General features: G+C 39.8%; 1 protein-coding gene across 5 annotated transcripts in view; it reads left to right on the plus strand.

Annotated features, from left to right (window-relative positions):
• LOC121889112 overlaps nt 1-13027 on the plus strand; it is a 122355-nt gene that overhangs the window by 74867 nt on the left and 34461 nt on the right. For 4 of the 5 annotated variants that reach the window (XM_042400820.1, XM_042400817.1, XM_042400818.1 and 1 more), the window contains exon 1: nt 120-434. The exons of the other annotated variant lie outside the window; for it this stretch is intronic. The gene's annotated coding sequence lies outside the window, so the exon portion shown is untranslated. Of the gene's footprint in view, nt 1-119; nt 435-13027 lie in introns of those variants that run through there. 5 annotated transcript variants of the gene reach the window in all.

Here is a 13027-nt window from a genome sequence, read left to right on the forward strand (position 1 = left end):
CGACTGACCACCTGATGCAGGGATCAGTTCTGCTGGGCCACTCTCTGGCACTAAAATGTTTTCATCTGTAGCTATCACAAAGCTATACTAATTAAATCATCCCAGAAAACAAAAAAAAACCTTTGTGCCTTAATTGATCACTTGTCCAAAAATACTCAGGCTTATCCCAAATTGTAAATATTCTCTTGGCTCTTTTTTGTCTCATAGACACAATGCCAGTAGTACTGAGTAGGATTTGATAATCTCCTCTAATGACCCACACCTGTGTTCCATTCAGCACAGCTGCTGCTCATCAGCAATCATCTTAACAGCCTGCAAAAAGAGTAGGAGGACAGACAAAGGTGAGCATCTGTGAAGCCAGGGCAGCTCCGACTTGCATACCTCTTTTGTTTTTCTGCAGAATTGTCCCCGGAGGACGTATAAAGACCACCAAGGTGACTGCACTGCCAGCACATCTCCTCTAATTCACAGACGTTGAGTTTTGGCCCCGGTACTCTCACTCTCTCTCTCTCTCTCGCTCTCGCTCTCGCTCTGATGCACAAGACCTCCAAGGCATCCGAAGTTTTTCTCATGTTTCTTAAACTTGGTTATCCACTTTTGTCTGTATATAGTCATTAAACTCACACCAGCAAGGCATATTGTTGCACTAAGCCTAAGTCTTGATGCATGTTTTACCCTGTCCATGCCACAATGAGATAAAAAAGTATCGATTGTGCTCCCCCATTTTGGAGAAAACATAGATTAATGACCTCTCCTGCAGTTGCTCTACAGACCAAAATAATTCCACCTAAAGTGAATGTAATAGAAGATGCTAACATTTGACCTGAACTTCACACAAGATGGATGAACTTTAGAAACGACTGACAAGCTCTACAAAATCTTGATTATGGTGTCACATCTCACTCTCCGTAAGCATTTTTTTTTCCTGAAACCTTGTCTTGCCGTCACATTGCTGTCGATAAAGGCTTCATTATGCAGATTTTCCTGTGATAAGAGGAAGCAGGTTTGACAATATCAAATAATGACTCATGGACTGTATTGGGACAAATCTTATGCTGTCTCCCAATTCCATACTACAAACTAATAGTATACAAAATGTACTAAATATTAGCTGTGATAGTACCTGTTTTTGTAATTTATTCTAACTTTGTTAAGCTGTGCACATCTTCTTGTCCCCTCTGTCTTATACAGTACAGCAGGACAGTGGTATCCATCACAACGTACAATCAAAAATAAAGCATATTTTGTATGCATACTTACTCTTTTGAGTATACTTAATTTTGTGAATGTGAATACAAAGTAATACAGTATGCTAAATGTAAAACCTGCCTAGAATTGGTGTGAAATATTGTATTGGAACACAGCTTTACTGCATTGCTCAGTCATCATTTCAATAATTATGATGGAATTAATAATAATTAATAATCCTTGTAGTGTAAAACTCATACATTATTCTGCACAATGAAGTTTAAACATCCAACTGAAGTAACAATAAGCAAAAAAAAAAATTGAATGGTGGGGCACTTTAAGTTGTGGTAGCCATACATAAAAGACCATATACATAATCCGTTGCACTGATCTGATGCTACAAGTGCTACCTTCTATGTTTTACCATTTTTGATTTGCAAACTTTACTTATTTCACACCAAAATATGTTTAAGCTTATGTGAAGCATGATACTCCTTTCCCTGTATCTGTTGGCAAAAAGCTCATAAACAGGACTTGTATATGACTGATAATGAGGTGGTTATGTAAAATGACTGCAGATATTTATGCCTGTTATTGTTTCCTTTCATGTTCATGCTGTATGTGAGTGCCTGACAAAATGTGCTCTTAGTGTAACCTGAATTCAAGGCACACAAACAATGTGTCATGTTCAATTTACAATCCACACCTAACAAGACAAATGGAGACAATGATGCATGCTGCACAACGGGAGCAACATGACCCTCCCACCGGTTTCTTCTTAATGGCTACTTCCTGAATCACAAACAGTCCACTGAAACAGATATTCAAACTTCAGAGTGGTTTGTGGAACAGCTTGTAAAAGAAATGCTCATTGAACCAAACCACAATATACAGTCAAGCCTCTAAGTATTTGGACATTGACACATTTTCTATTGATTTCGCTTTGTATTCAAGAACAATTGGGTTTAAAATGAAACAATGACTGAGGCTAAAGTGCTGACTTTCAGCAGTTCAGATTAATAGTTCAGTTCAGTGCAGGAATTGTCACCCTTTATAGCCATGCCCGCAGTGTGGCTCTAGGGATGGCAGTGTCGGTCGGTTCACCACTTGGGTCCAGACTGAATCTATTGATGGATTGCCATGAAATTTTGTACAGACATTCATGGCCCCCAGAGGGTGAACCCTACTGACTTTACTCCCCTGACCTTTCCTCTAGCACCATTTCAAATCCATGTAGTGGAGTTCTTAAGAACAGCATTGTAGTAGTTTGTGTGTTGAAAAAAGACAGTATGTCTTTCCCAACTGACTGCCTTCAAAGCATTCTTAAAAGTGGTAACAGCCACACATCACCCCTTTCATTTCTTCACTCTGAGGTAAAGGTTGCCTCAGAGTGTTATGCCCAGCGAGAGGCATCAGAGGTTAATGCGCTTGCATAAATCATCCCTCATCGACCGAGCTGCTCGCAGATTCATTTGAAATTGTGGCGTGTCCATATTGTATGAGGCTGGCACAGACAAAAACATGTCATACTCAATCCTGTTTCATTGACGGACTTTTCTGGACCGTAGGAGAGGCTCTTGTCAAGATTATTTCCAATCATGGCAGAACATTTATTATCAGCGACCTCTTATCTCTCCCTCCCTGTCAGATAATGACAGTGCTAGAGAAACAACGGGTGACCTTCATCTAAACCCTTCACTGGGGAGAGTCTGACAACTGTTGTGAATGCATTCGTGACATTTCACGGTAATGTCACTCCTGATGGTCATTGGTTGTAATGCAGACAAAAATCACAGTGTTTATGGTAAACATAGTGTTTCTACTTTTCTGGTTAACTAATCCCATATTTTAAGCTGAGCAGATTCCCATTATTTTTCTCCCGGAGACTGAACTCTGCCATGCATTCATTTAATTCCCCTATGTATGAAATAATATCCTGCCTTGTGCAGCTGAGCCATTAAGGCTAGTTTCGCTGTGGCATGATAAGTGGATGTATAAGGAACAATGATTAAATGATCTCAGAAGCCTTCCTCCCACTCTCTCATTAAGGGTTTCCTGTCCTCCTCTCCAATACAATCACACCGAGGACCTTTTGACTAGAACATTAGATTGGGATTTCCTATTGACTGTTTTGAAACCAAGAGTGAAAAAAAACAAAGACAGCGATTTCTTCTAAGAACAGCAAGTTGCTGAAGAACTGACAAGGATTTAGCAAATAAAAACGGTCCTACTGAAACCTTATTTTGTTCTCAGCTTGATTTTCTTGTATTTTTTCAAACAACCTGGGTCTTATTCTCAAATATTTTTCCCTTATGACTAAAATTCATCAATCTTTTATAGACATATGGGAAACACAGACCCCAGCAAGAATAATGTTGACTGGCTTACCAAAAAATGTGGAAATCCCCTGTGGCTATTATAGGTAATTGCATATGTCACATTCATGCTATATCGTAGTTACCACAGTGGCCTTGTAAATAATGTCCATGTCAACCTCCAAGTTGTAAATACAACTGAAAAACTTGTATTTTTCTGAAAGCTCCAATATATCTGGCTTGACATTCAAGGTAACTAAACCCAAATTTAATGGATATAGAACTATATTGTCAATGCACAGTATTTTTAACTAATTTTAAGACTAACTCTGCAATTATCCAACCATATTAAGTTGTCCAATAACGTCAATGTTTGCAAGTCATATACATGGGAATTTTTCCATCTCGATTGTCATAATTTAACCAGCTGACTTACTTGCCATATATGAATGGGGACCCAAAATATTTCCCAAAAATTGTAAAAACAAAAGTCATAAATAAACCTTCCAGTAGTACCTTTTTCTAATCCCCTTCAAAGTACTCTCCTTTAGATGCAATACCCTTCTCCTTGCGCTACTCCCATTCTTGGAAACATTTCCTGTAGTCATCTTTTGTCACTGTGTCCTTAGCCTCCTGCAATTCTTCCTCGATTTCTTCCACGGAAGCAAATCTGCCTTTCAGTCCCAATTGTAGTTTCACCTTCCAAGAATATTTGGGTCTCCCCTTGCACATGCATATTCGCCGGCACTTTAGTGTTAGGACGTAGCTAACCTTTGATTAAGCTCTTGCTAAAGAAGTAGTAGCAAACACAAGAAGATGGTTATTTTTGAATGAGAAAAGAGAAAAAGACAAGGTATAGACTATGCAGTTTTCATCTCAGTATAAAAGGAACTCCAGTGATCAGTTATGGTTAAAATGGAGGTGGTGGCAAAAATGCTAACACGACCAACAGTTAAAATTATAGCCAAACCAATACTGTGTTTTTGAGGCTAATGCTGACATCAATATGAGACTTTAAAAACCTGAAAGTGATATATTGGCTGCTATTATTTTTTTAAAAACACAAAAATCTTTGTTTCAACATATGTACTGGTCAGGCTGCAGTCATAATGGATTCTCCTTTTTATATAATATCCTTTTTATATCTCAAGAAAAGCTCTCAGAGGGCTTCAGGTTTTAGATTTTATATGAACAAACTAGTATAGCAAGTATTATAGTGCTGCTGGCTAATGATGGGATATAGTTGCCAACTTAAGCTCCATATGTCCCTCTGCTTCCTTGCAGATTTATTAACTGTCACAATTAAAATGTTCACTCTTACAAGGCTAAAGGTAAAGCAAAGCAAAGCAAACTGCAGGATGAGAATCGTCTCTAAGAGATGCTGATTCAGTCCTCCAGGACTAAAAAAAATTCACACAGGCGCTTTGTAACTCCCATTGATTTTTAAAGGGCCGTTTATTCCACTGACTCTGAGAATGATTTACCTTATCTCCTCAATTAGCAAATGAGAGTGAAATCTGCTGCGTTTTCCTCGTCACCCATCCTTTCCTGACATGGGAAAGGCCATTGTGGGGTTTTTTTTTTCCTCCAGTTTCATTAATTTTGTTTTTAATCACTTTCGATTAGATTTTTGCCTATTAGCTTGGGTCGAGTTTCAGAGGTTCAGCAGAGTAGATTTTCCCCTCAATGGGATGCTCATACATCAGTGTCAGACCGGCAGCCATTTTATCTCTGGCCTCTGAATGAAAAATAAATAATGAGTTGTCTGTTGAGACCTACCCTGACTGAGCGGGAGAAATGTACCCATCAATAGGTCTTCTTCCACAACCAGCCAATAAACTCCCTGTGGAGAGTTTTTGCAGCTCTTCTCCAAAACTTTTCTTTTGCCAGATAACATCCTGTCACACTACAGTTCTTCATTCACAAGCAATGTCACTCCACAGTTTTTTGTTCAAATTTTTGAGGCTTGTCAACGATGTCCACTGTGTAGAAAATAACATTTTCATTACAGATGACTTTCTGTGGTTTCAACCTACAGCAAAGTAGCATCTTGTATCACGCTTGTGAATGCATCTTGTGGTTGTAATGAAAACTTAATCTACCTGAACTGCTTTCCTTTATCCAATTACCACAGTAGTTAAATGCACCATTTTTACTGTTCCATCACAAACATTTTTAAGGTTTTGGTTTGCAGTGTTGCTGAAGGACACACATTATTATGGATTTGGGAGAATGTTTCAAAGCATGTCAGTTTGATTTCCACTTTCAAGAGGTTACTCAAAGGAATTCAATTAATGGAGTGTAGCATTTGTTCAGTCTGAAGACAGAAGTTACACTTGCATGAACTGACTGGCATCAGCTTTTCATTAATGCTTCACAATCACTGGCTCATTCGGCTATCAGCTGACTAGCACTAGCTAATCATATTCACGCAAGTGTACAGTGCAGCTATAGGCCTTTTTAACTGCAGATATTTTGACTTGTCATCGTAGGAAAAGCACCAGTGTTACTGATAATATTAACAATGGCTCTGTTCTATTCAAGTGTCCTGAAATCAAAGCAGCTAAATGAAATTCAGCTATCAATTTTAATATTTACACCTGTGCTTTTCCTACAGTGACACGTCGACATGTCTTCCTTGAAAAACACCAGTCCAACCTCCTCTCTATGTCCTATATTTTTTTGGTATTGTTGATTTAACTAAGATTTAATGTCCATATATTTGTTAAGTGGGGATGACTTTTCAAGGTGGGATCCTCGTTGCTGCTCAGATTCTTTGAGCGTTCCCTCAAAGAACAGAGCCTTTTACTGCCAAAGTCTCCAACTGAGCCCAGCTAAAGTACAACCCTGTTAATGTGCGGCTGCAATTGACAGAGTATCACCTTTCCAGTTTTTGGTGTTTTGCCCTGCTCCGTTCATTCCACAGTTTATAAATACATATGGCCAGTGTTGTCCCCAGAGTGGCTGGAGGGCCAAAAATGCAGTAAAAAAACTGCCAAAAATTCAATAAAACAGGACCCAGAGTTCCTGGCCATAGCCTTACTTAAGCAAAAACATTTACTCTGTTGTGACTTTTGAACTCGCTGCTTGGTCCTCAACCTGCAAAAGTCAAACCTTTACGATATCTCACCTAATTTAGTGTGAAGGTGAGAACTGTTTACCCAAATACCAGCCGTTCCATTTTTTTTTTTTGCTTGTGTTACGGTGGCCCTCTCACATGTAACTGCATATCAGTGTTGGCATGATGCGAGCTGACGGCTGGAGAAAATGTGAGAGAGAGTCGAGAAAGCAGGTGTGAGGATGCTGTAGGAGGACAGGGACGTCAACATGTGGTTGTTGACACAGAGGAGACAGGCATTTTTTGGATTATTCCCCTTGTATGTCTCATTTTTTTAGCCTTGGCAGAGTCCATTGGACATCTGTATCGACTAAAATCAACTTGCTGACCAGTGTTGCAATTTTTCTTTTTCATAAACTTGAACAAGACTTCAAGATTCTTTCTTTCAAGGATCACTTTTCTTTTTTCCAAAACAGTGAAGACATGCCAGAACACTCCTAAAACACATTGAAATAATAATGCAATAGTCACAGGGATGTTTTTGTGAAATATTCATGGCTTTCAGTGGCTCCCATGGCTCTTTGCTGTGCCTGACTGGTTGAGAAATATCTGGAATTATGCTATGCTAGGGTGAGGTTAGACATCTCTGACTTGTCAGGAAGGATAACCGGACCAGTTCACTAATGAGCAGCTGGGCTCGACCAGCTACAACTGTCTCCTCCACCAGCTGACTGGATGTCTTAACTCGCCTGCAGTCTGGGCTCTTATTATGCTCAGGTATTTATAAGAATAGCCCGGCAATCACAAAGACACGTCAAGCTCAGGCTCTGGAGAACATTGGATACCTTATTAGTGCTGTAAAAGTCAGCCAAGCAGAATTCAACAAGAAATCGAAGGTGGCAAAGTTGGATAAGAATTACAAAGCATGTAACTGTCCGTCAACCTCCTCTTATATTTTTATGTGTGCGACCAGAAATGGCTTTATTAGTTGTTGTTAGAGCTGCCAGCAGAAAATTGACTTTTAAGCATTCTCATAGATATCTATTGGCTTTTGTGTTTGGGTTCAAAAGAGGTTTAGAATTGATTATGCTAATATTATGAGTCATAGCAGGATTCATGCTTCATTGGTCCATCTGTGTTGTGACTGCCTTTCCTTTGGGAGGAATTTACCTGCATGCCTTCTATCTGTCTGACCTGTCAGTATCGATCTTGTCTGCGCGCTGCTCTGAGGGACATTTATTGCAAATGCATGATTTCACATTTTCAATGCTTATTCACAGAGGATAGGGGGGAAAAAAACAAAAGGACTGAAGCAAAAATAGCATGAAAATATAAGTTTTTTTTATTTATTTATTGAGCTATTCTAGCAGCATGGCTCCAGGAATGGACAGTGTTGGTGTGTCTGTTGGTGCTGTCTCCACCGCTTTGGTGATTCAGTCTGATTCAGTCCAGACTGAAATATCTCAACAGCTATTGAATGGATTGCCATTCAGTTTTTTGGGTTTTTTTTCACAGACATTCATGTTCTCTAGAGGATGAAACCTACTGTGTTTCGTGATGCCCCTAGCAGGTCAAAACTTTCACTTCTACTGGAGGGATTGTAACAAAAGTCTGTACAGACATTCATGGTTCCCAGATAATGTATCCAAATTACTTTCATGATCCCCTGACTTTTCCTTTGGCGTCACCAGGAGGTTGACATTTAGTTTTGAATGAAATGTCTCAACAACTATTGGAATGACTGCCATGAAATTTTGAGAGTACCCTTCCAAGAAAAAAACAACAAGATCAGTTGTTTATTATATTTGTGTGACAGATGCTTACTAGCTGCTATAGTAATTATGACAGGAGCAAAGGTGGATATCAGATGACGTTAATATATAGTGACAGAGTCGGGAGGAGATCAGGGTGGATGGATGGGTCAACAAAACATTGGTCGAGTCTATGCTGTTTTCTTAAAAAAAAATATGAACACAATCGTCCCCTAAGCTTACCCACAAGGTTGTTATTGTAACCATGACGACAAAGGTCTCCTAACCTTGAGGAAGTAGTCATTTTAATCCAAACCATGACCTTTCTTTCAATCTAACTGAGTTGTTTTTGTGTCTAAACCTAACCAGACATTCACCGTCACATTGTAAAACATGTTTATTTTTTGTCAGATTTGGATTTGGAAGGCATAAACAAATGAAGACATAAAATGCTTCTATGTGTAAGTCTGGAGTGCATGGACCAACAACCTATTTTGTCATTTAATTTGAAGGATTTTTGTACAGATTTAATTGTAATAATCTGGGTGATGTTGACATTAGCATTCAGCTCAAATGTAACAGACAAAAGCTGTGTCCCAATTCCATACTACGTACTAACTGTATAGAGTATATATGATATACTAATCTCTACTGCAGTTAGTATACAATAAATCAACATGCTTGAGAGTCTGCAGCTTCTGTGAGGCTGCACTATAAACACAGTAAAAGATATCTTAGGAATGTCTTGGATGCATTTAAGGCACTATTCACACACCATTTTCAAACACATATATACACACAAATAGGTAGCAGATTTGTCCGCCCCACTGGGCTGCCACCACCACTGTCATCACTCATGTCTGTATGTTCCAAGTTGCCGCCGAGTAGATATGTGGGAGTGAGTCATGGCTGCTGTCATGCGCCGTCCTTTTTGTCCCCCCCCCAATGTCTGGCAGGGATGACTAAGACCATTCAACTCGGTAGATGTCACCGAGTGTATGAGGCACACACACACATACACACACACACACACATACACACATAAGAGCTACAAGGAAAGCCCCATGACATCAAGCAGGGTAAGCTCTTGGCTCTTGACAGCAGAATATAAATAACACCATTATTTAATTTCATATTTCTATTTTTAGATTTCACCCCTAAATTTACTGAGCATAATTGCTATATTAGAGGAAGGGAAATTGGAATATGGAAAAAGGTGGGTGCAATAAATTCCTAAGATGAAAGATTATTAAAAATGCATTTAACTCAATCCAACCATCAGTCTGCTGCTTCTTGATAACATAATATTAATAGGGTGATCATGAACCCATATGAAGGAGTTGTTATCTGTTCCATTCACTGAGGTCATTGTCTCTGGCGTGTATGAGCGAGAAAAGTAGCATCATGTTTGTAACAGGGTCGGTCGGAAAATTCTAATTGTGCTTCAACAAGATTGATTCAATCTGCCCTTTAGTTCGTGACATAACATTTAAATGGAACATTTAACTCTCCCTCTTCATGCTCTCTCATCTGAGCACTTATGCACGCACACACGCACACACAAACACACTGTCATACTCACACATGCACAACCCATCCACACAAACCCCAAGAGCAGCAGCTGGAACTTGTTAATTGCGAGCGCTAAATTCAAACGCTATCGTTATCTTGGTTGGCAGAGGCATAAATATTAATATATCATAAAGAGCCATAAAAAAAAAAAGCTCGCCTAGCCTCATTTGGATCCATATATATGCAGCTGTTAGTGTCTGTCGGGGAGAAAGGGGCCATCATTTATTGAAGGTGGGTGGGGGGGGGCTGCCACAAAGGAACCCCAGCGAGAAGACAGGAAATGACTTGCTCTCCAAAAAGAAGACTGAAGGGAGGGAGTTGTGAAGGAGGAGGATGCTAGGAGAACGGAGCTAAAAGCGTCAACCAGGAGCCAGAAATCCAAATGTCTGATTCACACTGAAGTACAGGCCATCTGAAGAGCGGGAAAACATCTGCTCTTCAGAAAATCTAGGAGAAGTTTCGACCCAACTGATGCACACACACCCTCCCTTGCTTCATCCTTTTCTCTGTCGAGAACACACACCTTCACACATACACAACACGCTTGACCTGTCCTTGGTACTCAGCTGTCCAGGGTGCACCAGACGGTAGAAGTGCTGTTGCACTGCACTGCTGTGCTTGCTGTTCCTCTCTCCGCCCCGGCCTGGTGCCTGCCCGCAACTGCTGAGAGCAGAGCGGAGATGGCAGGTGTTGACAGGGTTCCACCTGAAGGGATTTTATCACTCCCAAACGCTGCCGCTCCCCCAGCTGCTCGGCACACTGCTTAATCAACACGGACGTCACAAAGTAAAGCAAAAAAGAGCTGTGGACGGTAAAACAATAGCTCGTGTGTGTATGTGTGCGTGAAAAAAGTGGGGAAAGAGGGTTTATTTGATGAGAGACAACATTGCCTCCATCCTAAAATAAACACAAATGTAATTAGCCATCAGTAGGCTCATTAGCTGGAACAGAGATTGTAAACAACATGTCGGGCAAATTCACAAACCAGTACATCACACTAAAACCACAAGATAAGATGAAGAGTTATCTTAAATCCTGAAAAAAAAAAAGTGAATTAACGAACATCCTAATACTCACTCATCGCTGCATTAGAGTAGTGTTTGCAACAAAACTAATTAGCCTATAGCAGCAGCCACTTGCTAAGTTAATTGGCGGCGGGTGAGTGGGAGGCCTGGATTATTTTAGGCGGTGTATTTCAAGACAGCAGCCTGCTTCTTTGACATGTGAATAGGCTGTGGGAAATGGAGACAAATTATTGCAGCATTATTGATTGACTGACCAAATGAGATGGAAAGGCAGATGGAGAGAAAAAGGAGAGTGGGAAGGAGGAAGACACAGATATAAAAAAAAACACAGCAAAGAAAGAGAGGAGGAGGAGGAGGAAGAAGAAGGGAAGGGGGGTGGTGGCACGGGTTGACAGAGAGAATGACTTTAGCTTGATTTATCATTGTCTATTTTTCTTCCCTCAAACTACTCTAAAGAAATACTTAAACTTTTTCCATCTTCAGAATGTCACATTTGCTGAATCAGTGTTTACATCTTCCATAATTTTGTCACCTTAGATCTGTTATTCAATCCGTGTACACAAAGAAGTAGTTGCACCATCAACATTAAGAACACAAGATTCAAACCTGCTATTACTCTCAAATTGATCAGGGACAAACTAGGTAACAACAACATTTTATTGGCTCTTGTTGGACTACAAAACCACTTTCCACTTGCACTTGTAGTGTTACTTCAACCACTGAAAGTCCCAGTTAGCACTGGCTAAAAATAACAAGTCTGCTTATGTTGCCTGAATGTTTTTTTTACATTGCTTTTGTAGATAATAACGCATGTGAGGAAATAAAATGTTCATTAAGAACTTCACTAAAGCTCAGATTCTAACAAAATTGTTAGCATCTAAGCTTAGTGAATCCAGGTATTTTGTTGACTGTGAACCGGATCCAACCGGAACCAGCTATTGAATTAAATCAGCATAATGACTCATAAATTTCACTTATGCAGGGAAATCTATCTTGAGTTTGCTAACATCAATTATTTAGCTAACATCAGTTACCATAAATGGTGGAGTTTCTGTGCTCCGCCTGGGGAAATCACAGACCCTAACCACATCTGTGATGTTTTCTCTTGCTGTTACTTGAATGTTGCTGTTTAACTGAGCTACATTAATGTTACCTAGTTAATAGTGAGCTAACTTTAGCTTCATCTGGCTCAGTGAGAGCGTGACCCACCGCACGGAGTGTGTTGTAAAGCTCACCCCTATGCTGATTGTTATTCCCTGAAGCCCAAGTTAACATTCAAATGACTTGTTTTGTCTGACCAACACTCAAAAGCCCAAAGATGTTGAGTTTATAGTACTACTGTATTATGGAAAACTGGGGCAACTAGCAAATATTCACTTTTTCACATTTAAGAAGCTGCTACCAGTGAATCTTTTGGCATTTTTACTCAAAAAATGACTTTGAAATTGTTTCTATAATAGTTGCCAATTAATTTTTTGTCAATCGACTAATCAAGTCTAGACTAGAGTATTACTATGTATAATGGGGGTCAATAGGGGCCCAGCAACAAACTTTTGCCCAGACTCTAGTCATGGTGATACCATGCAAACTCGCGATTATGATCATACGACAAACATACAATATGCAAATATTTAATCTATATGTCAAACTGTTCAACTATGCAAATTTACCAGTAACCTACTGGATCAAAAGTTACAGATTGCACCTCTTTTAAAAAAAGAGTTGATGGCTAACTTGGATTAGGAGTATGTGCAGTAACCATGTGCTATTCTACATGTAGAACAGCTACAGTATGCCTGTTATACAGCATTTTATATGTCAAAGCAGCCTTTAATGTGTACAGCGCATTAGTCTAATTGATTTCTTTGGTGCACGGAGCAGTGTTGTTCCTCACAGTGAGACTTCCTTATCTTATTCCCCTGCTTCTCTTTCTCTTCACCATGGTGATTTATTTGTCCCTGGGTTAGAGGCGTCACTGCCTTCAGAGTCGTATACTCTCCCAATCAGTCACAGCGAGGTCCAAGGCTCTCAGCTGTCTGCCAAGCTTTCTCTTAAGAAAGGCCTTGCGAGGGTGTGTGTGTGCTTGTGTATAAATGAGAGCAACAGATAAAGGTAAAG

This window comes from Thunnus maccoyii, chromosome 22 (assembly GCF_910596095.1).
Source record: "Thunnus maccoyii chromosome 22, fThuMac1.1, whole genome shotgun sequence".
Lineage (NCBI taxonomy): Eukaryota > Metazoa > Chordata > Actinopteri > Scombriformes > Scombridae > Thunnus > Thunnus maccoyii.